This window comes from Mirounga angustirostris, unplaced genomic scaffold (genome assembly GCF_029215605.1).
Source record: "Mirounga angustirostris isolate CCGP_5_RB_7025 unplaced genomic scaffold, mMirAng1.0.hap1 SCAF_6, whole genome shotgun sequence".
Taxonomy (NCBI): Eukaryota; Metazoa; Chordata; class Mammalia; order Carnivora; family Phocidae; genus Mirounga; species Mirounga angustirostris.
The window spans coordinates 69,887,575-69,910,599 of record NW_026991714.1 but is presented as its reverse complement, the minus strand read 5'-3'; the positions used below and the strand labels follow the sequence as shown (position 1 = coordinate 69,910,599).

Sequence of the window (23,025 nt, the reverse complement as noted above, 5' to 3'; positions counted from 1 at the left end):
ACACAAAGTAACAACACTTTGTAGAACATGAAGTCAAAGAAACGAAAAGATATGAATATATTTGCAATACATTCACAATAAACCCACTAGCACAGAAAACCATTTCTATAATATCAGAACCTAAATTTCTTTAAAAGTTCTGAATTTCTTTGAAACTCCTGAAAATTTGCCCTTTGTAGCGAGACCTCTCTCCCTCCAGTTCTCTCTTGTTCTCCCTACTTGCTACTCAGCCCCTGTGTCAGGCTTTCATATTATCCTCGTGTGTGCCTATCACCCTTATCCACTTGGCTCCATGCTACTGATATTTGTAGACTTTCCACGTGTTTGGATTATTCTAATTCTTTCTTCCTCCAGTGGATAATTAGATTGTGAGATAAACAGTAAAATAAAATTAGTTTTGCATGATATCTTTGTCTATTTGGAAAACACATCTTAATAAGTAGGTTTTGAAAAACAATCCCATTAGTCCAAGGTCACAAAAATATGAGCTTAGCAAAACTAAGAATTTGTTATCAGTATCTTCTGTCACTGAAAAGCTCAAAATTGAAGATAGGGAATCAACTCACCATATAATAAGGGTTTGTCAAGTTTCCAGGTGGCAGTCACTTGCTAAATGTCCCTGTAATCCACCTCTTTGCTCTCTAGAGCAAGTGACAGGTTTGGGCAAAAGAACATAGACGATCAGTACTTGACACACATCAACACTTGTGTGGCCACGTTTACTGTATTTGCAAACCTACGAAAATGTGTGTTTACCATAAGTTTACCTTAAAGCTATGGCTTTAAAGCCAAACTAATCACCAAAGGAAGGCTGCACCAAGGTCATCCCCTATACTGCAGAGATAAGAATTTAGACAGCCTAAATTGGGCTACCTATGGACTTGTATCACAAGACAATCTGTATTAGTATTAGTTGCCAATATTTACAAATTAGAATAGGAACAGTAGCAGTGACAAAAATACTAGGAGTTAACTAATTTCTAGTCCCTGCTATTTTCAGCCAGTTTCAACTAAACCCCTTTATCACTCTAGCGGTTCGTATTATATATATGATATTTTATATAGGTATAGATGTGTAGATAAATATAAATAGAGATATAGATTTATATATTAAGAAGTGTGTGTGTGTGTGTGTGTGTATAACAGGAGATCTGAATAATCTTACAGTCTGAAAAAATTCTTCTTCAGGAGAAAAAAGCAAAAGCAAATATTCTCCTTAGAAATGACTGGTGACAAAATAAGCATCTCTCAAGTTTCCGAGCATTCTAAGTAGAAAATAAAAGCCTTGCAATAACATTACCTCTTTGATGCACAGTAAGTTATAACATGATTAGTGATGAGGCCCCATCCTCTGTTCAGCCCTTCTTTTCCTCAAAGGAGCGTGTTCTGTGAAGTGGGGTCAGAGGCTGTGGTGGGGGGGGAGAGCAAGGAAGTAGTGAGCAATGGCATGCAACCCCAACACTAAAACCAGAGACTGAGGACGGGTCTTCACGTGCCCCTGTCCCTCTGGCTCAGTCTTCCCAGAATAGTCTGGTGAGCACCAACTGGAAGGCTCTAGAAATCTTAAGCACTCTCCTGGAAATCCCAACCAGTCACACGACCCAGAATTATACCCATGATTTTTCTTTTTTTTCCTTATTTTTTTTAAAGATTTGACTTATTTATTTGACAGAAAAACACAGCAAGAGAGAGAGAACACAAGCAGGGGGAGTGGGAGAGGGAGAAGCAGGCTTCCTGTGGAGCAGGGAGCCTGACGCGGGGCTCAATCCCAGGACCCTGAGATCATGACCTGAGGCAAAGGCAGATGCTTAACTACTGAGCCACCCAGGTGCTCCTATATCCATGGTTTTTCAAGGGAAATAGATGATCATCACTGGGTGGAGCCAGTTCACAGTATGTCCCAGGATAGAGTTTGCACCGCACTCCCAAACTCTTGGCCAATTAGCTATATTTGCAGGTCATCCACCATTTTGTTAACTCCAAAAAGAATGAAACTTCTCATTTTACACTATTGGAATTGTGATTCCAATTGTCACACTATGTCAAGACTATATTTTATTTGTTGAAGAAGTGTACAAGATAGAATCATTCAATATCTTGGTAAGTGGAGGTTGCAAAAGATACATGCTTATGTAAAAATTCTTTGAGTTGTACACTTAAGATTAGTGTATTTTATGGAGATTATGTATTTTATACATCAAAAAAATGGTTTTTAAAATCATAACCTTTTGGCGGAAGGAATGTGGTGATAAAATAATAAAGAAGGGTATAGCAGAAAGAAAATAGAAAATAGGACCAGGCTCCTGTAAGGTCTCTTTTTTTAGAATACCCTGATCTTCATAAAGCCCCTTTATCTCTTATGACCTTGTTTCCAAATCTTGAAATAAATGAACTCCATGTTCTTTTGACTCCTGCTCCTTACACTATTTGTTACAAAACCAAGTGTAGATTGAGCAATTACCAAATCAATTTTGTTAATGTGCAAAGTAGTCCCAACTGCATTCCCCAATTAACCCCAATTAACCCCAAAAGTTCTGAATTATTCTGTGTTGTTAACGCTCTTCAAGATTTCATGATGACATTAAATTCATAATTAAAATAGTTCTTAGAAACTGAAGTCTATACTTATGCATTAAACAATTTATTTTTAAAATTTTATTTATTTATTCATTAGAGACAGAGAGAGAGAGAGAGAGAGAGAGGCAGAGGGAGAAGCAGGCTCCCAAGGAGCAGGGAGCCTGATGTGGGACTCGATCCCAGGACCCTGAGATCATGACCTGAGCAGAAGGCAGACGCTTAACCATCTGAGCCACCCAGGCACTCTGCATTAAACAAATTTGTTTCTATTTTTACAAAGACTAGGGTTACATACTGGGGAATTCTTTAAAATTAATCTTATAATTTATCAGTAATTAGAGATAATAATATATGTCCCAGGATGCTTTGATTTCTGTATCAAACTTTCCATGATTACTAAAAATGAAATTATATTACATATTGATTAACAGAAGGTGACTTTTGTGTCTTTCATGGTATTCAAGGCAATGAATGAAGTGGAGGAAGGAATGAGAAGAGGAAGACTCTGGTAGGATGCAGGGTCATTCCTTCATTCACATATTCACTGAACACATGTGTAAGGAGCAGCAAACTTAGCCTGGACATTCAAAGATGGATAAAATGCAGAACCTTCCCTCAAATAGATCATAGCCTAAATGAAGAAATAAAAACAAAATGTATCATGTAACCTCCTAATAAACAAGCATTAGAAATATGGGAAAACAAGGAAGAGACTTATTAGGCATATAGTTACATTGATGCATTTTAGTTTTAGAAATAAACCTGTATTTTTGTTACTTTTAGAGCTTTTTGCTAAATTACAACAATCATAGTGAGTGAATTATACACATTCTAATGTAACTACATAGTTGGTAAAATAAGCTAATCATGCAAAGACTATAATTGATGTTAAGAGTAAATATGCTTCATGGAACATTCTCCAGAACAGATCACATATTAGGCCTTAAAACAGGCTTAAACAAACACAGGAAGACTGAAGTCATACAATGCACCGTGCTATAAGTCAATCACAAGAAAAAAATCTGGAAAGACCACATACATGGAGGTTAAACAATATACTACTAAATAATGAATGAGTTGACCAGGATATCAAAGAAGAAATAAAAAAAATACATGGAAACAAATGAAAATGAAAACACAATGGTCCAAAATCTTTGGGATGCAGCAAAAGTGGTTCTAATAGGGAAGTATATAGCAATACAGACAAGAAGTAAGAAAAATCTCAAATGAACAACCTAGCCTTACACCTAAAGGAGCTAGGAAAAAACCCCTAAAGGAGCTAGGAAAAAACCCAACAAATGAAGTCTAAAGTCAGAAGAAGGAAATAATAAACATTAAAGCAGAATTAAATGATACAGAAACTAAAAAAAAAAACCAATAGAACAGATAAATGAAACCAAGAGCTGGTTCTTTGAAAAAATTAATAAAATTGATAAATCTCTGGCCAGACTTACCAAAAAGAAAAGAGAAAGGATCCAAATAAATAAAATCACAAATGAGAGAGGAGAAATAACAACCAACCCCACAAAAATACAACAATTTTAAGACAATATTATGAAAAACTAAATGCCAACAAATTGGACAACCTGGATAAAATGGATAAATTCCTAGGAACATATAAACTACCAACACTGAAACAGGAAGAAAGAGAAAACTTGAACAGACCCATAACCAGCAGAGAAACTGAATCAGTAATCAGAAACTCCCAACAAACAAATGTCCCAGACCAAATGGCTTCACATGAGAATTCTACCAAACACCTAAAGAAGCGTTAATACCTATTCTTCTCAAACTATTCCAAAAAATAGAAAAGGAAAGAAAACCTCCAAATTCATTCTATGAGGCCAGCATGACCCTGATGCCAAAACCAGATAAAGACACCACTAAACAAGAGAACTATTATTAGTTCTCTAATAACGAATCTTCAATAAAAGATTAATTGACCATGTAATTGTGAGTTTATCTATGGGTTCTCTGTTCTATTCTACTATCTATGTGTCTACTTTTATCCCAGTACCATCGTGTTTTAGTTACTACTGCTTTGTAATATAACTCAAAATCTGGGATTGTGATACCTCTCGTTTTGTTTTTCTTTTTCAAGCTTGCTTTGTAGAATTATTTTTCAAAGTAAGGACTTATCTACAGAGGTCACAGATGCTTCTCGGATCTTTTTTTTTTCTTTTTTTTAAATTCTAACTGAATAATACACAGTCTGGAAGTCCAAAATTTATACTAAGGGAAATGAAATAAGTAAAGAGTAAGAGAAGGACCCTGGTAAAGAAGTAAGAATGTTGGGCAAATATTTTTTAAAATTTTCACTCTGAGATGAAAGCCAATCAAAATCAAGGAATACTGGATACTAAATAGAAATGAGTGTGACTTGTAGCCTCTTCCATGGTGGAAGAGCACATGTTATAATGTTCCTGTTGCTGAGTACAGTAGTGGACATGTGGTTCATGCCAAAAAATTCTGAATTATTGAAATAAATGCAAACCAGTGTCTCCTCTTGAGGGACAGCAGCAGCCCCGTGCAACAGGGCAGGCATGGGCAATTGGGGGCACCAGGGGAGAAAGGAGGTGCCCTGTTAAGGATTTAGGAAATGTCAAATCAGGGGTATAGAGTTTTACCTAATTCAGCTAAATACAGTTGATTTGTAGATTTCTCATAGATGCTACAACATCACTAAATTCACTTATTCAGTTCTAGAAGTGAGAGAAAACTCACTTAGGCAGAGGTATTATTGCATATTATTCTGGATTTGATTTTCTAATACTGAATTTAGGAGTTCTGTGACTAAGTATCTGAGAGTAATTTTCTTTCCTTGAAATACTGTAGCAGGTTTTGATGTCAGTGCTATGTTGTCCTCATGAAATGTTTCTTCCTTTTCTGTTTTCTAAATGAGTTTGAATAAGGTTGTTATTACATTTTTAGGCATTTAGTAGAATTTACAAATGAAACCATCTGGGCGCTGGCATTCAGTCGGTATAAAGTTTGTAATTACAGATTCAGATTCTTTGAGAGGTCACTCCAGACATCTTGTGTTTTGTGTCAATTTGATAAAACTGTGTATTTCAAAGATTTCACCCATTCCATCATGTTGTCAAATGCATAGTTCATAATGACTCACAATTTCAATTCATATCATAGATCTTTGTAAGATTTAGTAAGTTTCCTTTCTTGATATCAGTTATGTCTCTTTCCTCTTGATCAGACTTGCAGGAATTCATCGATATTATTAATCTTTTCAATGAAGCAACTTTTAGTTCTGTTTTTTCATTTTTCTCTGTTGATTTCTATTAGTTCCTTTATTTTTCTTTTTTGGGGGAATAATTGGCTCTTTCTATAGCTTCGAGGTGGTAATACAGACTGTTCATTTTTAGCTATTTTCCTATGTGCTCTGGCAGCTTCATTCTTACATGTGCCTGCAATCCATGATTTATGTGTTGTTTTCATTCTTGTTTATCTCCATCTGTATGTATTGTTCTGCTTGTTTATTAGCAGCCCGTAGATTACTTATTAAGGGTTGCTTGACTTCCAAGTATTTAGAAATTTCCCAGGCATTGTCTTGTTGATTTTTAGCTGACATTGTGGACAGAGAGCGTCTGACACGCCATCTCTTTTGGAGTCAGGTTTGCTGTGCGTTTGCTCCTGGCATCCTGGCACCCGTCCTCTGTGTGTGTAGCTTAGGGTTTCTCCGACATCCCAGGAGCAGTAGGCACAGGGTGTGGGGGCTGTACCCTTGCAATCCCAATCAATCCCATGAGACCGTCCTGTACTGCTTGACCCTGATATCTACTTGTTTCGGAGATGCCCTGAGGGAACAGTCAGAATGTATACAGGGTTTATTTTAGGTTCCTCCCATCTGTCAAGCATCTAGTGCCATGCTATCCACTCTTCAATATCTGTAAAGAGTTTTTTATCTTATTTTCTGTCACATATATCTGCCAGCTGTATAGTTGTTTCTAGTGCGAGAGGACTCTAATATGATTTATTCCATCTGGTACAAACCTAACGTCCTGAGCCTAATTTTTGAAACTGAACAGATTAGCCACACATAGAGAACTATGCAGAAAATTCAATTCTTCAGTACTTTTTGCTTGTACAGAAAAGTCTAGAAAAGAGTGCTGGGTTTTACAGGTGAGTGAGAGGTTAAAAATAAAATTTGGGTTAAAGTTCTAAAGGTCAACGGAATCAAAGTTTATCATAGGGGAAAAACCTCACTCCTGAGGCAAAACTGAAACTTTGCCAAGCACCCCTTGGCAGGTGACTGAGCTTTGGGTAGTGAGACCCCTGAATCTCCACCCACCCAGCATGTCCCTTTCCTCCTCCCTCACGGCTGCCAGGTCCCTGTGGATGCTACCAGCCCTCGGAAAGGGCTCATGCGAGGACTCTGTTTTCATTCTGCTTATTTTTATTACTATTTCATTTTTAAAATTATTGGACTCTCTAGTCTGCAAATTCAGATGTGTGGACAAATTATCCATGTTTAACTCCTTAAGTGGCAAACCTTTGCCTTTCTTTTATTCTATCTGTACCATTTCCGACATGTATATTTTTGTTCCCAGAATGAAACAACTTATGAAAATAGAAAGATCCTGAAACCAGAATATCTCCATATTAGACAATTCTTAGTTGGGAAATATGAATTACACTGAATGATACAAAATGACAATAACATCATAAATGCTTGTTTTCTAAAGCTTAAACACCTCAATGCTTATATCCCACGTTATTTGTGTAGCAATTGACAGCTGAGAAAATGTGAAGCGGGAAGTCACAAAGTTTCAAGGAGTCACTTACAGTTATCCAAGACTGATGTAGGAAAAACATGAGGGTTCAAAGCCAATGGCCAAGAAATAATTTTTGAGATGTCTCTGGTGCAAAAGTGATTTTACTAAACTACAGGGACAGGACCGTGGGCAGAAAGAGCTGCAGTGGGGTCATGAGAGGGGACTGATTATATGCTTTCAAGTTGGGAGGGGGTCACGGATAGCGTAAGTCTCTAAGGAATTATGGAAGCAAGGTTTCCAGGACCTTGAGGGGGCTAGCCATTGTTGGGAAAAGGTCATTTATTACTGTTTAATAAAACCTTAGTCATGAGACCCTTCAGATGTATATCAGTGGGTGATATGGTTGGGGGATGATTGCCAACACGTATCTTGCGGGGTTTAGAGATAAAGGAAGTTTCCAAAGAAATTTTTATAGTAGACTTACAGGATCCTGGTTGGGGGGAGGAGGGGCTCAGGCTAGGACTGCCTTTTGCCCTTAGCAAAGTATTAACATTGAGGCAGTTGAGTCCCTGGAGGAAGGTCACTCTGCCTGTTTCAAGGACTTATCAATGGGCTGTAGGTAGTAAGGAAATTTAATTTTTCTTTTGCTTTTGTTTCCCACATCAGAGACTTCAGTAAGTATTTCCCTTACTAAATAATTGAGAAAACACTCATGAATATTATCAGGAGGTAATCAGCCAGCCATTGAGGCAACTCAGAAATAAAACTGTTATGCTATAGCAGACATTATTACATGTTATCTGTTTAGCTACATTAAAAGATAGTTTTTTCTCATTTGTAAACTATGCATCCTGCACTGTTATTTCTTTTCTTTTCCTTTTTTTTTTTTAAAGATTTTATTTATTTGACAGAGAGAGAGACAGTGAGAGCAGGAACACAAGCAGGGGGAGTGGGAGAGGGAGAAGCAGGCTTCCTGGCGAGCAGGGAGCCCGATGCGGGGCTCGATCCCAGAACCCTGGGACCAGGACCTGAGTCAAAGGCAGACGCTTAACGACTGAGCCACCCAGGCACCCCCTGTACTGTTATTTCTTAACTATGCATCCATGGGGAATAATATATTCATCTGTGTGTAGGGCTGATAATCTTCTCTGTATAGTCAACCTAATATGCCAGTACCTCTAGATCATATTAGATAACTTAGTAATAAGATCCCCAATGTTACTTTCCAAATGTGCTGAGATTAAACCATTAACAGGTTTGTAATTTGTGGTCTCCATTTTCAGGTACACCTGGAAGTCAGTTAATGTTCAAAGTTCTGTGGGGGTAGTAAGAAGGTCTGCCTTTGTTGCCTAGAATTGCCCATCTATCTCATAGCTTCTTACATGGAAATAGTTTTTGTAGGGGAGGAAAAATAATTCTTCCTCTACCCTTCTAGGTCTCCAGTTGAGAACCTCCTGTAATCGAAAGATTAACAGGAGGGAAACAAACAGAAGTAAAACAACACGGATACCTCCAATGTATATGAGACATAACCACGGAAACTGAGTGATCTTCAAAACGGTCCGAGCCACCACCTGCAGTTCCATCCCCAGCCACAGAGAGAAGGTGTTGCTGGGGGGAGGGAAGGCAGTTCTGGAAGGTGATCAGAAAAGGCTTGGTAAACAAGGGTATGTTTGTTACGCGGATTTCAGTTGTTTTCTCCATAGATAAGAGTTTATAGAAATTCAGTCAGAAGGGGGGACCACTGATAAATGGAGATCTTCCTTCTAAATGTAAATGTCTCTTTCAGAAGGGTAACTGCTACTCTGTTTCCAGAGAGTATCAGTTTCTTAAAAACAGTCAGCTCAAGGTAATGTTGTGAAAATGTAAAGTGTTTTGAAGATTAAAAGTAGGATTGAAAGTCCGGGAACACTTCCTTCAGAAGTCCATTCTCAACTTCCTTTCACACTGCAATTCACCTTGATTCCTGTGGTCAAATTTGTCATTGTTGGATTTGTAAACTGACAATGAAAGGTCTATACATTCCAAGGGAAGGGGGAATGCTTGGACTGATGCTTTAGTAAAGTATATACACAAATGTCCAATAAACAGATAAAACCTGTCAGAATTACCCATCAGGGAGTGCAAATGAAAATGGCCATGAAATAAAATGTCCAAGCCTGTGCTAGGGCTAACATCAAAAACGCCAGGAATCCCAGGTTCTAGGGGTAGCCCAGCATTTCTCAGACATTATTACAGGGTGTGTAAAATGGTACAACTGTGGAAAACTGGTTGGTGTTTACTTATAAAAATAAACACGTGTGTACCTAAGGGAGCAGAAGGCTAGCTCAGGACAAAGAAGAAGCTGACACCCCACAATCATCCGCCTCCCATGGGATATATGTGACTTTCCTCAGGCACTCCTGGCTGCCCTAAAGGAAAAACAGACAGTTATAGAGACCACAATTCTGCAAGACAGGAGTCTCCCTCAGTTTACAAATGTCTTAGCAATCTATAAGAATGAAGCATTTCTATCAATAACCTAGCTTCCAGAAGGAAATGTAGATACAACTCAAAGTCCTTATAACCTGCAGCCCATTGACAGATACCTGAAGTGGGCAGAGTGTAATGTTCCTCCAGGAAGCTCCCAACTGTCTTCACGTTAAAGCCTTACTAGAAGGGTAAACAACCTTAACTTGACAAGGGCAAGGCCTCAGGTATCCTGTGAATCTTCTTTAACATATGGAAATCCTTTGGAAACCTTCCTTTTCCTTGCCTCCTCCCTCCCCCAACCCCATAGTATATAATCAGCCACATCTCACAAACCCTGGTATAACAGCTCTTTCTGCCCAAGGGTCCTGTCCCCGTGCTTTAATAAAACCACCTTTTTGCACCAGAAACATCTCAAGAATTCTTTCTTGGCCATTGGCTCCGGACCTCACTCCACCGAACTTCACCTGTATTCCAAAACCCCATCAATATGTCACTAAAATGACTTTTGTGTGAGAATGTTATATTCGACTTATGCATAATCAAAGACTGGAAACAACCCAAATGCCCCTTCAAAGAAAAAAAAATAACAAATGTTGGTGTAGTCATAGAATGGAATAATATCCAGCAATATAAAGATACAAACTACTATTAAAATAATGACATAAATGAGGAAAAAGAAGCCAAAACAAGAGACCCTACTTAAATTTCACTTCTATATATTCAGAAACAGACGAAGGTAATTTATGATGATAGAACTCAGTACAGCAGTTACCTCTGGGGTGGGAGATTATCGGAAAACATGCATGACAGAAATTTCTCCTTTGACTGGAATTACAGGACATCCTCACTGAGCTTAGATCACACAGTAGGACACATTTGCCAAACTCCTCAAAGTCTATACTTAAAATCTGTGCATTTCTCCGAATGAGCACTATGCCTCCATTTAAACTATTAATATTTCTCTGCAGTATGTTTTTTCTTTTGGCTGCAGAATAGAGTTGCTGAAACCTCAACATTAAGTGTCCTATGTTTAGAATGTTTTTTCGGTTATAACCTTTCTGTGTTGGGCTGTGGGTGGTTTTCTATTCCCTGACACCACAGTGTTGGAGTTGTGCTGTCTCTCTTCACAGGCCCTTAGCTCTGCACAGCTAATGGCACTTGTATCCGTCTACCTACCACCTGTTCACCTTGCCATCTGCCTGTCTACCCACAGGAATTGTTTTCTATAGCATATGTTCACAGAAATGGAACTTCTGAATCAAATGGTAGGCATATTTAACTTTTTAATAACTATAATCATCTTTTTCTTTTTGTCTCTTCTCATCACTTTTTAAGATTTCTTTGTATATTATTAATATTTTATCAATGAGGTTTATTTTCCCAGGTAACTAAGTTTCCCATTATCTGTTGCTCTACAACAAACAACCCCAAAACTTAGTGACAAAAACAACAGCTTTCTCATTCTTCATGGTTAGTGAGGGTCAGCTGGGACATTCTTTTTGGGGTCTCAGGCAGTTGGAACTCAACTGAGTTGAACATCCTGTGTGGTTTCTTTACTCACCTCCAGGCCCTGGGATAGCTGGGGGCAGGGGATATCCAGGCATCTCTCCCTCCCAGTTCCTCCCTGCCTCCCTCCATCTCCCTTCTTCTCTCTCTCTCTCTCTCCCTCCCTTTCCATACAGACTCTTCACAGGACTAGCATAGGTTTCCTCACAACGTGATGGGCTCAGAGTAGACACGCTCTTTACAGGACATCTGACTTTCCCCAGAGCCAGTATTTCAAGGGACAGAGGCAGAGCCTCAAGCCTCTTAAATCTTCACCTTAGATGCCACACCATGTAACTCCCACCCCATTCTGTCAGCTGTAAGCCAGATGCAAGAGAAGAAAACTAGATGAGGCTAAGAATACTGGGAGGGATAATAAATTAGGAGGCCTTCTTTGGAAAGGACCTACTGCACTGAGTTAAATAGAAATGGAGTTAGGGATACTTAATAGCTCATTCGATTGTTCTGAGGCTAGAGGACCACAGTAAAGGCTGCACAGTGAGGAGAAACGTCCCAAATAACACACGGCTGCTGCCGGGAGAATCAGAGAACCATGTGTCCTTTGCATGCTGTGTGTGAGCTCTCTAGGGAACCTTCTGTTTATACATCTGACCAGTTGCATTTAGTGTACATGTTCGTGTCCTCCCTGTAAGAAAGAAAGAAAAGCCATTTTCTAGCTTTTTCAGCACTCTGGCTTCTGTAAAGATATTTGGGCCAAAAATAACCCAGTTAGAGGGAACTTGCTGCACGATATCCCCCAGGCAGAGCGTCCCTGGTGGCTGAACCAGAGGAAGAGGAATTAAGACGTTCTAGATACCAGAGAGCAAATGGAGTGCTGGGTTATGTAGGACCTCACAGAGACTGTGATGAGGATTTTCTATTTTACTTTAGCGAGATGGGGAGCCAGGGAGAGTTTTGAGCAGAAGAGAGGTATGATTTCGTTTCATCCCTTGGGTTTCTGGACTGAGAACGGACTGTAGAAATCAATGGTGGGGAAACAAGATCAGTTAGAAGATGAGAAATCCAGAGAAGGGATGATGGAGGCTTGTTCCAGGTAGTAAGCTGGTGGAATAAAGGAGGCAGTAAACAGTGGGATCTGGATATATTCTGGTTATTTCCCAATGGGTTAGATGCAACATGAGTAAACAAAAATAAATGAATGAAAGAGGACATGAAGTTTTGGGCCCCAGACAATTGAAATTTGGAGTTGCTATCAATTATGGTTCCAACAGCTGGGAAAATCAAGCCCGAGTGGTTCAGAAATCGAGGATTTAACATTAAGCATGTTACGCTGGAGATACATATTAGGGTATCTGCAATACATAAAATCGGAAATGTAGTAGACAGTAGGAGAGAAAACTGGGCTGTAGATCTGCAAGTGGAAATGCCTGTCACGTGGTTTTATAAAGCATAATGTAAGTAAAGAGAGACTAGACTAAGCCCCAGAATCACCTGACTTTGGAAGGCTGGGTGGGAAAGAAACTTGGAGGAGAAGAGAAGCAGTAGCCCACAGACAGGAGGGGAATCAGGAAGGTGAGGCACCTCGTTTCAGCTGACACTGGCGGTATCGGTGGGGCCAGCGTCAGGAACAGAGAACAATCTCCATTGTAGCACCTGCTGCCGTCTGTCGGGAAATGTCTGTGTAAGCGACAGATGCACCATGACGAAGGAAGCCACCCCCCTTGCACTGGGACCTGGCATAACTTGCAGAGCTGTAAGCACATAGATGCCAAAAGGAATCTATCAAACTGAGGGAGTACCTCCAATGTTGCAGAAGCTTGAGTTACCTGAGGACTGAGAACCCACCAATGGATTTAGCAAAATGAAAGAGAATGGTGACCTTGGCAAAGCTGTTTGGGGCCATAAGGATGTCGGGGACTTTGAAAAGGCAGTTACAGCAGAGTCTTGAAGGGAACACACATAATTACTTCAAGTTTAAGAGAAAAATCAGAGAAAATCTGCAGACAGTGAAGATACATCATGACGGGAAATTTGCTGGAAGGGGGTAGGGAAGGCTGGATGGTCATTGGAAAAATGGTATTTAAGGAAGTGTGCCTTCTTTTCTTTTCTTGAAAAACAACATCTACCATCTATTAAACATACTCTTGGTGCCATATGCTATAAAATGGCACTTTTTATATGATCCAATTTCAACATCACAACAACCTTATAAGACAGGAATTATCATGTGTCTTTTAAACTAAAAAGATTGAGTCTTGCAAAAATTAAATCATCTGTCTGAGGTCATCTACTAGTAAGTGCCCAGGCTAGAATTTGTGCTCACAGCTATGTGATCTGAAAGTGATTTTCTGATCATAATTTCAAGTACGCCTTTTTGTTAATGGAAGAAATAGGAGTATTGTTGTGTACCAATGGTAATAATGCAGTAAAGAAGAGAGTTAATTAGTGGGAATAACAGGAAGAGAGGAGAGAAGTATTAGTGGGAATAGCACAGCAGTACAAAGGCCAAAACTGGTGTTGGAAGTAACATACTCGTGCACATACAGGCACACATGATTTATGGGAACAGGGAAGCAGAAGTTATGGACATAGATGCTGGTAGGTGGTGGATGTGGTGATGACTGTAAAAGTTCTCTGTTGCTATAATTTTCTCAATGATTAGCAAGGACACCAGTTAAAATGAAGATTAGGGAACTGTGGTTGAGACGGTATCAGGAATCAGTTTGAGATAGTCATCTGGGAAAGGAAAGAGTGAACAGATAAATACAGTGTGTCACCTCTGGACATAATTACAACTGCTCATGTGGTCATGAACTTAAAATGAGACAAGTCATGGAATGCTGTGTGTCTGTGTTCAGCTGCGAGGATGAGGAGCCCAGGAGGGGATATGTGGATACAACAAAGTCACAGAACTGATGCTAAGAATGAAAAATAAAGAAGAAAACATGAATGAATGGCTCTACACATCCTTCAGTAAGCAGTAACTCAGGGACAGTGCAACCAATGTCAGACCGAGCTGGGATTAATATTACCAGGAAGTGGATGAGCCCCTGGTCCTGGGTGCTTCAAGGTGCAGCAGGGTGCTCCATCCCTTGGATCCAGGTGCAGTGGTGGGTTCTCTGGCTGACTGTTTGAAGCCAACAGACGGAACAATAAATCACTTTGCAACATGGTAGACATGAGTGAACTCTAACTTGTTTCCATATGAAAAGCGTGAGCTGGGTGAGATTTTGCCTTTACTACCAACTTGCAACATTTCATACTCTTCAGCTTCCTGTATAAAAATTGCAAGTATCCACATGAGGTCCTGCGGTACAGGCTTCCTATTAGTCCCGTGCCGGGGACTCCATCGCTATGCATTGGAGGAAGGATAGCTGGATTGTTTATCTGCTTACTAAAGGAAAGCACTCAGGGCTGAATTTAAGGAAAGGGAATCTGAACTATGTTAAGGTTACTGCTTTTAATGAGATCTGCACTCCTTCCCACAGTCACATCGTGGAGTTAATATTTTCTGAAGATCTTGTCTATTGATTTTTAAGTAGGAATAATAAAATCAGGAGGGAGTGAGCACCACTGGGGCATGCAAGTGCAGATATGATCAATTGGTGAGCCTCACTGAAGTCCGTTTCTAACCATTTATTTGGATGTGGGGATATACTGAGACTCTTTTTTTTATTGGATTTTTTTACTTCAACGTTCATAGAAATAAATATTCCTTAGACCCAAACTTAATAGATTTATGTTAGACTATCTTAAAGAAGGAAAATATTTGAAAGCTAAAAGGTTTGAGCTTCAGACATATTATTAAAGAGAGAATCTAAAAGTAATGATTTTTGAAACTTCTAAAATGGACCCATATCTAATGACCTGTAAAATGGAGATAATTCCAAAGGACTAGGAGTTTAGAAAATGTCAAAGTAATGATGGTTAAATGAGATGACCTAGTTATTTTAATTAAATTATGCAGTAGTTATAATGCTAAGACTATAAGCTACAAACTGCTATAAAATGACTAGGATTATACAAGATGAAAAAGAGTAAAATAATACATCAGGCCATATGTATTCATCTTGCTCTCTTCAGTCATCACAGACAACTGCCGTGTTCATTATCACATTTGACGGCATTTCCTGAGTCACAATGAGCTGGTGTGTAATCCATGCCCCGTTTGTCACAAAGCTGTGAATCCTCTTCTAAATCTAGACTCCAGGTGGTCAACTGTGTGGTAGACATGGGTTCACCACATCAGTGTTTTGTGTACTGACTGAGCTTATGGTATAAAATTTAACCTGCAGATTAACTGATGCTCCAAAGAAATCTATGTATAAGGAAAATTGATAACAGGATACCTATTCCTCACATTAACATATCTTGGGTACCAACACGGCTTAGAAAAGGTTTTGGTTTTGATTTTTTTTTTCCATTTACTTGAAACTATGTTATTGAGTACCTGGGGGAGAACATTATTTTCCTTACAAGGATACCTAATCGTAATACAAAGCATGACATAGAAGAAATGGCCCCTCTCTTCACTGATTTTGCACTGAGGCACTCCCGGTCATTCCTCATTTCTTGAAACTCTTTTCCTTTTGTATCTTGTATCTTGTAACTACCCATTCTCTATTCACATTCTACATTTCAGGTCTCTCCACTCCCTTGTTTGCTTTGCATCAGCACATTTTGTTTAATTAAACTTTTTATTTCAAGGCAATTGTAGATTCACATGCCACTTTAAGAAAACGAAAAGAAACATCTCGTGTACTATACCCCATTTCTCTCGTAGTACTAATACCTTGCAGTACTGCAGTAACTATAGCGAGCAGGATACTGACATGGCTACTGTCAAGATAAAGAGTATTTTCATCACTGCAAGGGTTCCTCATTCTGTCCTCTCACAGCTAAGCCCCCTTGTCTGTTCCACTCAGACCCTCCTTAAACCCTGACAACCACTAACCTCTTCTCCACTTGTATAATTTGGCTATTTTAAGAATGTTGTATAAGGGGAGTAATGCACAAAATGATCTTTAGTGATTGGCTTTTTCATTTAGTATAATTCTCAGAAAGTTCTTCTAGTTTTTGCCATTAGTGGTTCATTTTGTTTACTTTGACTTGCTGAGATGTTGTCCACTGCAGTTAGCTTAGTGTTGAAGGACAGGGTTGATTCCACATTTTGACTATTATTTATAAAACTGCTGTAAACATTCATGGACAGGCTTTTGTGTGAACATAAATCTTTACTTCCTGGGGACAAATGCCAAGGAATATAATTGCTGGGTTGTATGGTAGTTGAAAAAGAAGAATAAATAAGGAAAATTAGTCTATCGAATTTCAAGACTAACTATAATGCTTTATTAATCAAGACTATGTGTTTTAGCACAGGATAAGTCCAAAGAGCAGTGGAACCCAGAAATAGACCCATATAAATATGCCCAACTGATTTTTGACAAATGTGCAAAAGCACCTTAATGAAGGAAAGTTAGTCTATTCAACAAACTATGCTGGAACTATTGGATGTCCACAGGCAAAAAAGTCTCACAATTTGTACAAAATGGATCCCAGGACCCTGAGATCATGACCTGAGCCAAAGGCAGAGCTGAACCGACTGAGCCACCCAGGCGTCCCCTTGCTATTGTTTTTCTCAAACTAAAGCAAGATAGTGAGAGTGTAAAAGAACAGCATGAATTTTATGGAGTGAGTAAAGCCCATCAGGGGCAAAGTAGAGGAATGAGTGGTTTGGAGATGTTACTGAAATTCAAGAAGAGTAAGAAGAGTTACTTTAAAGGAGGAATTGGCTATTTTACTGATTTTGAAGTCAGGAAATATACTCTTCTGCCTAAATGCTGGTGTGGCAGTTGGTGGAGTAGGAAGCTTCAGAAAACATGACTTATTAGTTTTTATGTGTTGTCAGATTTCTTCATAACATATGACACTTATTTGATTTTCTACCTGTGTCTGATGTGCATCCCAGCACATCCCAGGGCACAAGTGCAGGATATTCGCAAGCTCAGTTCTTTGTGCCTGTCAGACCAGGATCTGAGTGTTGTGCAGAAATAGGAAACTATAAGATATGTTGATATATTTTATTCATATATGTTGACCTACTTTAGTTTGAGCAATACACTGTGATGAGAATAGAAAATAGAAAGATGTTGAACATTTGTGTTCCACAGGTAGAATTTCATATATAAAATTCAGATAAATGGGATGAATAAGGGGCACCTGGGTGGCTCAGTTGGTTAAGTGACTGCCTTCGTCTCAGGTCATGATCCTGGAATCCTGGGATCGAGTCCCACATCGGGCTCCCTGCTCGGCAGGGAGTCTGCTTCTCCGTCTGACCCTCCTCCCTCTCATGCTCTCTGTCTCTCATTCTCTCTCTCTCAAATAAATAAATAAAATCTTTAAAAAAAAAATGGGATGAATAAGTGATGGCACCTGGAAGAAAAAAATTTTAAATCAGAGAAAATATTCTTTGAGGAGAATCTAAGAAAGCGTACTAGTCAGAGACCAAATCTCAGGCGTGGATGCATTCTTTCCCAGAGTAAAACAAACAGTGAATGCTGATGGCTAATAAAGGAGTTTCAGCATCAAATTTCTTGGGTTCAAATGAGGACTCCTCAATATACTACCTGTGTGATCTATAACAAATTTAATTTTATGCCTGCATTATTGTATTTACAGTATAGTAACAGTAATACTAATCACTTCATAGGGTTGAGTTCAGAAATAATATAGCATTAAAGTTGCTTAGAATTAATGAATTAATATCAGCTTATTACTTCGATTATGTTAACATTTACTAAAAAAAAAATCCATTATTCTTTTTAATTTGTACTGCAAAACAAAGACTCATAGAGAGAAAAGACAGTATTTGAATCAAAAAACAAGAATGAAGAGCAAAACGGAAAGATGAACACAAGCCTCCAACAACATCCCCTATCCTCGGCTGCACAAGCTTCCCCACCACAGAAAACACTCTCGAGGGCTGTGGCCCTTCAGGAAGATGGCCATGTTGGGTTCTGAGCTCCATCTGCACACAGATAGAGGCCCTGCTATGGGCAAGGGAAGGGATGCGTTACCCTCCTTCACCACAAAGAGAATGATAACGTCAGTGTTTGGAAACTTAAAACTAAAATAATCATTCAAAATTATATTCAATTAAAATGAATAACTATAGATAATAATCTTGGATCTGTCCATCATATTCAAACATAACAAATTAAAACAAACCTTGAGAATATCCCCAGAAGTGTCTGGGCAAGTAGCAATTTATAACAGTCCAGTAAGTTGTGTAATTACAAAAGCATCAAAAATGCCTAATGATTTGATGGAAGAGAAGCACTAATAGAATACTGTTTTGGTGTGAACAGGAACTGTCCATATTTTGCCCACTAATGCACTGAATTAAAAAAAAAATGGTCCCTGGACCAGGTTTTAAAAGAATTTCATAAATAAAAATCAGATAAATGGGATGAATAAGTGATGGCACCTGGAAGAAAAAAATTTTAAATCAGAGAAAATATTCTTCGAGGAGAATCTAAGAAAGCGTACTAGTCAGAGACCAAACCTCAGGCGTGGATGCATTCTTTCACAGAGTGATCATTCTGCGTACTTATTCAAGGACATATCTGAAATAGTCTATTATCCTGATTGAATGGCCTCAGAGCCACTGAGTTTCCAAGCTTATTTGTTTCAATCTTTTTCCTTTTCTGTGAAGGTCACTGTAGGAAATTGTCTTAAATATACTGCATCCAAATCTTGCCCCTCACACAAATGTTCAACATCTTTCTATTTTCTATTCTCATCACAGTGTATTGCTCAAACTAAAGTAGGTCAACATATATGAATAAAGTATATCAACATATCTTATAGTTTCCTATTTCTGCACAACACTCAGATCCTGGTCTGACAGGCACAAAGAACTGAGCTTGCGAATATCCTGCACTTGTGCCCTCCAAACCCTGCTCTTCCTCTAGTGTTTGCAGCTCAGGAAATCATACTTACCATCCTGCCATTGCTTAATCCAGAAACAGGGACAACAGTCTTTAAAAGGACAGCTATAACTGGTGGTTAAAATCTGCAGTCACATAATGTCGTTGCCCTTCTCAACACTGTTCGATGGATCTTCATTTCACTTAGAATAAGGTCCAGATTTCTTACGTAGGCACACAAAGCCCTACAAGAACAGACTCTTGGCTACCTCTCTGACTTCATCTCTGACCACTCTTCATATAATTCTCCAACCGTGCTGCATCCCCACTATTTCTCAAACATACTTCAGAGTTTTTGTATTTCCGCTTTCCCTTTGGGCACTTGGATTGCCTCCTTACTTAAATTTTGTTCTTTGAAGAAAGGCCTTCCCTATTCACCCATCTTAAACAGTACCTCCATAACTTTCTCTACTTATTTTGAATCATTTAAATTCTAGCTGGAAGCACTCAGAAGCCAGTGTGGGAATTTCCATGTTCTTACTTTGCAAGGAAGCTCATAAAAGTGCTTATTAATATAAAGTGTGCTGTTAAATGTTCAGCAACCAGCTTTCTGAAACAAGAAAACACAACTCTAGTAACATTTCTGAGGAGTAAATGACTCCTGATTTCAAGCTACCAACATTATGCCACTGAATCTGACGTTGGGAAGAGATGATAGTAATTGGTGGGGATATAGTGAGTTAGCTCCACTGTGAAAGACAACAATGACATCAGTGCAGCTTGACTGTTGGCTCACAGCTTATGGCTTCCAGCTTCTGTAGGGTCTACAGTGTTCTTTGTGGGAGCAAGATCTAAACTCCTGTCTCGTGAAACCCCTGAAATGTTGATGTCTTTGCTACTGCGAAACAGTCTAGCCTGTCTTGATTTGTACAAATATGTTTGAGGGGTGGGGGTTGGGACATCAACCTGGCTTTAAGAGTTCTGGTTCTCAGGCAAATGTCATCATTACACAGTTCACAGGCCTTGTGATAAAAAGACACAGATGGCTCAGGAGGAGAATTTCTGCATATGGTACAGAAACCAGTGGTAGCTCTCCTGAAAATCTTCAAATAAGATAATGCATAACATAACAAAAAGGATGATTGTTATTACTTTAATAATTTAATAATTATTACTACTTTGTTCCAGAAACTGTTCTAAGCACTTTATCTTTGGTCATATTTCATTTTATTCACCAATAAACTCTAGAGGAATATACTGTCATCTCCAATTTATAGTTATTCAACTATATTGAGATTGAAGGTGATTAAGATTTTTTCCCATGCAGCTAGTAAGGGGTTATGGAATCTTCTTTTTAAAAAGGTCTTTTTTTCTCCATAGAAAATAGGAAACAAAACATATACAACTTCCTTCTCTGATCAAGGAAAGATAACATAAAATCAGAACTATGAATATCCCTTTAAGCAATGATTCAGTATTAATTAATGAAAATATAAAACCAGTCACTTAGACTTAAAACACATTGTTGTTCAGACTATATTTTATACAGCACTTCTCACTGCTAATAAGAGAAGTTAATGATACTGTATATTTATGACTCAAGTTGTTAAACTATGAACCTACCTTCTAACCTACAGAATCACCTATATGTTGCCATTTTCCTAATATCATCTATTGAGGCAACACATGCAAATATAAAAATTAGCAAAACATTTATTTATATATTGTTTGTCCTAAGCACCCATTGATTCCTGTGGGTCCAAGACTAATGGTATGTGCTAGCAAATTCTCATACTCTGAACTCCCTTATGGCCAATGAGAGAACTGGCCAATGTCGAGGAACAAGTCATAAGAGCTTATGGACCTCACTTTCTCCAGGTGAAGCAAACTTGCTAAAAGTATAGGGATTTAGGAGGTTCTTTGGCTTCATTAATAATATACTAAAACCAACCTGTCTTAAAACTTCCGTACTTGGCCGGGGCGCCTGGGTGGTTCAGTTGGTTAAGCCACTGCCTTCGGCTCAGGTCATGATCCTGGAGTCCCGGGATCGAGTCCCGCATTGGGCTCCCTGCTCGGCGGGGAGTCTGCTTCTCCCTCTGACCCTCCCCCCTCTCATGTGCTTTCTCTCTCTCATTCTCTCTCAAATAAATAAATAAAATCTTAAAAAAAAAAACAAAAAACTTTCGTACTTGGTATTGACTCTTTTGTGATATGGAAGCATGTATTTGTTTCATGATGATAAAATTAAGAAAACAATGAAATAAAATCTTTCTTCACTAAAGTCCAACTATCAATCATATGAAATAACTCTGGCATGTAGTATACAGAGCTCACACAAAAGCTTAGCAGTTTTTGCTGCACTAGTAATGATGTCATAACAGAATTGATTCCAGAATATGGAAAAGAAAGGCCAAGGTCAGATGACATCTTCCTGTCAGGACTTCAACTCCAGTGCCAACAGGAAAGCTCCAAAGTCTCCAATTCCAAATGTATCATTTGGCAGAAATTTCTCTGTAATTTCTATAAGCTGTTTTTACACATGATTTAATATTTCAGCATCTGCTTTATAGTTACTGAAGGTCAAACACCAGGGCAAACACTTGAAAATTAGCCACAATTATAATTTAATTCAATGAAGAATCCAAGGGAAGGAAAAATAATAGCAATTTGCTCTTCTATGGCTGTTTGCTTTGAATTAAACTATTATTTGACAAAACAAAGATGAACAAAAAGGGGGTTTAAAACAAAGAGTAGACAAGATTGTCTCTTAATACTTAGATAAAGTATTTCAGAAAATCAAACAGTTAAAAAGCATTCAACAGTGCTCACTTCGGCAGCACATTTACTAAAATTGGAACAATACAGGGAAGATTAGCATCTTAATCAAGGATGACATGCAAATTCATGAAGCATTCCATATTTTTTGAATGCACATGGAACTTTCTCCAGAATAGATGACATACTGGGTCACAAATCAGGTCTCAACCAGTACAAAAAGACAGATTATACCACACATACTTTGAGGCCACAATGTTTTAAAACTTGAAGTCAACCACAAGAAACAAATCGGAAGGACCACAAATACATGGAGGTTAAAGAGCATCCTATTAAAGAATGAATGGGTCCACCAGAAAACTAAAGAAGAATTAAAAAAATACATGGAAACAAATGAAAATGAAACACAATAGTTCAAAATCTTTGTGATCAGCAAAGGTGGTCTGAAGAGGCAAGTATACAGCAATACAGGCCTTCCTCAAGAAATAAGAAAAGTCTCAAATACACAACCTAACTTTACACCAAAAGGAGCTGGAGAAAGAACAGCAAATAAAGCCTAAATCCAGCAAGAGAAGAGAAATAATAAAGATTAGAGCAGAAATCAATGATATAGGAATAAAAAAAAATAGTAGAACATATCAATGAAACTAACAGCTGAAATTAAATTCTTGAAAGAATTAATAAGATTGATAAACCCCTAACCAGACTTATCAAAAAGAGAAAGAACCCAAAAAAATAAAATCATAAATGAAAGAGGAGAGATCACAACCAATACCAAAAAACTATAAACAATTTTAAGAGAATATTATGAGCAATTATATGCCAACAAATTAGGCAATCTCGAAGAAATGGATGCATTCCTAGAAACATATAAACTACAAAACTGGAACAGGAAGAAATAGAAAACCTGAACAAATTTATAACCAGCAAAGAAATTGAATCGGTAATCAAAAATCTCCCAACAAATAAGAATCCAGGGCCAGATGACCTCCCAGTGGAATTCTACCAAACATTTAAAGAATTAATACCTATTCTGT

General features: G+C 38.4%; 1 non-coding gene across 1 annotated transcript; it reads left to right on the top strand.

Moving 5' to 3' along the window:
- The first annotated feature begins 22,034 nt into the window (after positions 1–22,034).
- LOC123847209 (U6 spliceosomal RNA) lies at positions 22,035–22,137 on the top strand. The gene has a single exon (XR_006791460.1). It is a non-coding gene; the product is annotated as a U6 spliceosomal RNA (small nuclear RNA).
- Positions 22,138–23,025: the final 888 nt, after the last annotated feature.